We start from the raw sequence: 5,361 nt of genomic DNA on the forward strand, positions 1-5,361 counted from the left end.
CAACTGTATGGTGTGTAATCTGTAAACATTTTGAGTCACTATGTGGTACACCTGATAATAATAGTGTAGTAAGTCAAGTATATCTAAAAGACTGTCTTTTTTTCATTCACCATAATCCTTTAAGTCTTATCCAGGCATCATTAATTTATTATTTTTAATGCTGAGTAGCATTTTATTGTATGGATATACCACACTTTACACTGATGGACATTTGACTTGTGTTCAGTTTTTGGCTTTTCAAATAAAGCTGTTTTGAACATTTGTGTACAAGTCTTCATATAAACATATATTTCCTTTCCCTTGAATAAATCCCAATGAGTGAAATGGCTGGCTATATGTATTTAACATTTTAAGAAACTGACAAACTATTTTCAAAAATGATTATACCATTTTATATTTCTACCAGCAGTGCATGAGATTTTCAGTTGTTTCATATCTTTGCCAACACTTGGTATGTTCATTTTGTTAATATTAGACATTCTAATTGTTGTACAGTGATCTCTCATTGTGATTTAAATTTGTGTTTTATTAATGATTAGTAATGATAAGCGTCTTTTGATATGCTTATTTGTCATCTGTATATCTTGTTTGGTGATGAGCCTGTTCAAATCTTTTGTCTACTTGTGCTGTTTTGAGAGTTCTTTTTGTATTCTGAATACAAGACCCTTATCAGGTATGTACTTTGTAAAGGTTTCTTCTCAGTCAATGGCTTGTTTTGTTATTCTCTTAACAGTGTCTTTTTGAAGAGTAGAAGTTTTAAATTTTGTTGAAGTCCAGTTAATCAATTTATTCTTTTATGGATCATACTTTTCGTTTCATATCTAAGAAATTTTAGCCTAATCCAGGGGTCAGCAAACTATAGGTTATCTATAGGGCAAATATGGGCTGCTGATTTTATGATCTGTGGTCAAGAATTTTTTAATAGAAATTTTTGTTGAGATAACTATAAGTTCATGTGAAATTACAGCAAACAATAAAGAGGCATCCATATAAACTTTCTCTAATTTCTCCCAGTGGTAGAAGTTTGCAAAACTGTGTAGTTTAATATCACATCCAAGTTATTGACACAATCCACAAACCTTATTCAGATTTCTGCAGTCTTTCTTTCACTCATTTGTGTGGGTAAATACTTAAACATTTTTAAATGGTTGGAAATCAACCAATTCCAAATCAAAAGTGTATTATTTCTCAATATATGAGTATTATATGAAATTCACATGTAGGTGTCCAAAGTAAAGTTTCATTGGAACATTTATTCCTTTATGTATTATCTGTGACTCTATGATAACAGGATGGGGTAGTTGTAACAGAAGCTATATGTGATAATCCCATTATCTTCCACTGTTGCTCAATGCACTATAAATTGCTGTGATGCTATATAATGCTGTTGACAGCATTTTGTGTATCACATATCACTGTACCATGACCTTATATTTACTTTTTCATCACCAGGGCATTCCCGTCATGTCACATCAAGAAGAGAAAACTGGACTTTAAATATCATGCTTTTAAGGCACAGTAGAGTTTAACCATTTAAATTAATAAAGTATTTATTTATTGTGGAATGACTCAACAGCTGTGCTGAAAGAATATAATATATTTACATTTATATTACCAGACTATTCATCATGATATTCCCAACACATAGGACAGGTCAGGAAAAATTAGAAATTTTCAATGAAATATCATCATGGTAAAAATTTTTTCCAAAAATAAAAAGTGAGATACAACCAAAACAAGCTTTCAAGTGGTCCATTTGTTAGCCAAGCAAGGATTTCTGATGGTGAGTTAATTAAATCTTGTTTGCAGCAACTGAAGAATAAATGTGTTGAGGGAAAACATTTAAGATTATTAGTTGTTGGGCCAAAGTGATTCTTCAAAGAGTTGAAGACATTAGGAGGGACATCGTAGTCAGTTTAAAATGAAGGCAAATGATTTCAAGTGCATTTCCTTGGCTCTTGATGAATTGAAAAATGTTACTGATATTCCTTAACTGTTACTGTTTATTCAAAGATTCAGGGCTTCCCTGGTGGCTCAGTGGTAAAAAATTTTGCCTGCAATGCAGGAGATGCAGGGGATGCAGTGCAAGCTCCATCTCTGGATCAGGAAGATCCCTGGGAGGAGAGCATGGCAACCACTCCAGTGTTCTTGCCTGAAAAATCCTGTGGACAGAGGAGCCTGGCAGGCTACAGTCCAAGGGGTTTCAAAGAGTCAGACATGACTGAAGCGACTGAGCACAGCATTCAAAGAATCAATACAAAGTGATAAAGTATTAACCCAGTGAAAAGTCATCATGGAACTACTACAGGTGAGAATATTTTCAAGTAAGTTATGAAAACATTAATTTAGTTCAACCTGAAGGGTGGTATTTGCTAAAATGTGTTACATCTGTTAGTGGTAAAAATGTGAATGAAGCAGGAAAGATTTGCTTGAACAAATGAACATAACTTTTTAAAACTTGTTTAAAGCCTTTGGTTATTTAGTGGTTCTTTGCAGGAAATATTAATATTTGAATCTGTTATTTGTTTTTGAAACAGTAGTTTTAAGAGTAGACTTCATGCACTTTCATGGGCTTCAATTGTGCATTCTGTGAATTTTTATCAGAAACAGAAGCAGAATATCCTAGCTTACCCTTCCACACAGCAGTTCAATGATTTAGCAGTGGTAGTGTTCCATTGTGATTTTCTTGAATTGAGGGCTAAGACTGAAATTTTTCTGAAAGCAAAAAACCTCTTTGAATTGTTACTATTTAACACTGAATGGCTTTGGAAATTAGCTTTTGGTGTAATTTAACAAAGTTAATGTGCTTACTCCAAAATTACAAGGAAAACAGTGCATATATGAGTAAAGTATGAATGAGGCAAAGTCATTTTGATTTTTGTTTCTTGAATCTCAAGTAATGTCACTTTCTTTATACAGTTTCTATACTGTCCAGTGTTAAAACAAGAAATGAGACCTTTATTCCTATGCAGATTTGTAGTAGGTATCTTTTCCAGAAGCATTTTTAAGACTATAATGCAAAGGCAAGAGAAATTCCATATTTCAAAATCCATTTAACTTAGTGCAAGTAACCTTCACTTAGAAGTAATCTGCAGTGTAATGACATGCTGAAAGAAAAATACGAATAAAAGAATCTGGCAGAATTATGTAAATGCCTTCCAAGTGATGAATATTCTTAATTAAAATCATATGATTATGGATTGCTATCAGTATCTGGTAGTACCTATCTATGTGAAAGACATTTTCAAATATAAGAATGTGTGAAATCTCATTGTGTGTGCTCAGTAGCTCAGTCGTGTCCAACTTTTTGCAACCCCATGGAGCCATGAAATTAAAAGACGCTTACTCCTTGGAAGGAAAGTTATGACCAACCTAGATAGTATATTCAAAAGCAGAGACATTACTTTTCCGACTAAGGTCCATCTAGCCAAGGCTATGGTTTTTCCTGTGGTCATGTATGGATGTGAGAGTTGGACTGTGAAGAAGGCTGAGGGCTGAAGAATTGATGCTTTTGAACTGTGGTGTTGGAGAAGACTCTTGAGAGTCCCTTGGACTGCAAGGAGATCCAACCAGTCCATTCTGAAGGAGATCAGCCCTGGGATTTCTTTGGAAGGAATGATGCTAAAGCTGAAACTCCAGTACTTTGGCCACCTCATGAGAAGAGTTGACTCACTGGAAAAGAGTCTGATACTGGGAGGGATTGGGGGCAGGAGGAGAAGGAGACGACAGAGGATGAGATGGCTGGATGGCATCACGGACTCAATGGACGTGAATCTGAGTGAACTCCGGGAGATGGTGATGGAGAGGAAGGCCTGGCGTGCTGCGATTCATGGGGTTGCAAAGAGTCGGACACGACTGAGCGACTGAACTGAACTGACCTGGAGTCCATCAGGCTCCTCTGTCCATGGAATTCTCCAGGCAAGAATATTATAGTGTGTTGCCATTTCTTGTGCCAGGGTTCCCAACCCAGGGATGGAGCCCTTTTCTCTTGAGCTGCCTGCATTGTAGGTGGATTCTTTACCACTGAGCTACCAGGGAAGACTGTATAATAAAATCTCACTACAGATTAGCATTAAAATATGTACCTTTGCAATTTATTTTACATTAATTTTTTTATATTGAGATTGAACTCACATATCATAAAATTCATCATTTTAAAGTGCATACTTCAGTAGTTTTTATTATTTTGACAAGGTTGAACAATTACTGTTTCAGAAAGTTTACATCAGCACCAAAAGCCCATACCCATTTTGTTGTTCTTGTTCAGTCTCTAAGTCATGTCCTACTCTTCATGACCCCATGGGCTGTGGCACATACCAGGCCCCTCTGTCCTCTACTATCTCCCAGAGTTTGTGCAAATGCATGTCCATTGAGTTGGTGATGCTATCTAACCATACCCACTAGCAGTCACTAATTCCCCCTTCCTCTAACTGCTATTTACTTTCCTCTCTGTATGGATTTGCTTATTCTGAACATTTAGTATAAATGAAATTGTTTATTTGGCTATTTGTCTGGCTTCTTTCCCTTAGCATATGTTTTCAAGGCTCAGCCAGTTGTAGCAAGTTTCAGTACTTGTCATTTTTATGGTAAATTCCATTATATGGATACTCCACCTTTGTTTATCCACTTACTAAATGACACAAATTTGAATAATTGGTAGAAATTAATTGAAAGTTTCTACTCTTTTTGCTATTATGAATAATGCTCCTATGAGCATTCATGTACAAAATTTTGTTTGAACACATATTTTCAATTATCTTGAGTATATACCGAGTTGTGGAATTGCTGATTGTCATGGGTTGAATTGTATCCCTCCTCACAAAGGCCGTGTTGTGGTTCTAACCTTTGGTGTCTTTGCTATGACCTTATCTGAAAATATGGCTTTTGCAGCTGTAATAAAATTAAGATGTTGGGTTAAGGTGGACTGTAATCCTATGATAGATGTCCTTATAAGAGGAGTGCCAAAGAATCAACACTTTGGAATTGTAGTGCTGGAGAAGACTCTTGAAAGTCCCTTGGACAGATTGGAGATCAAACCATTCAATCCTAAAGGAAATCACCTTGGATATTCATTGGAAGGATTGATGCTGAAGCTGAAGCTCCAATCCTTTGGCCACCTGATGCGAAGAGCTGACTCACTGGAAAAGACCCTGATGCTGGGAAAGACTGAGGGCAAGAGGAGAAGAGGTTGACAGAAGATGAGATGGTTGGATGGCATCACTGACTCAACAGACATGGGTTTGAGCAAACCCTGGGAGATGGTGAAGGAGAAGGAAACCTGGTGTGCTGCAGTCCATGGGGTTGCAAAAAGTTGGACACAACTTAGCAACTGAACAACAATAAGAAGAGGGGAATTAGGAC

This window comes from Oryx dammah, unplaced genomic scaffold, assembly GCF_014754425.2.
Source record: "Oryx dammah isolate SB20612 unplaced genomic scaffold, SCBI_Odam_1.1 HiC_scaffold_19, whole genome shotgun sequence".
Taxonomy (NCBI): domain Eukaryota; kingdom Metazoa; phylum Chordata; class Mammalia; order Artiodactyla; family Bovidae; genus Oryx; species Oryx dammah.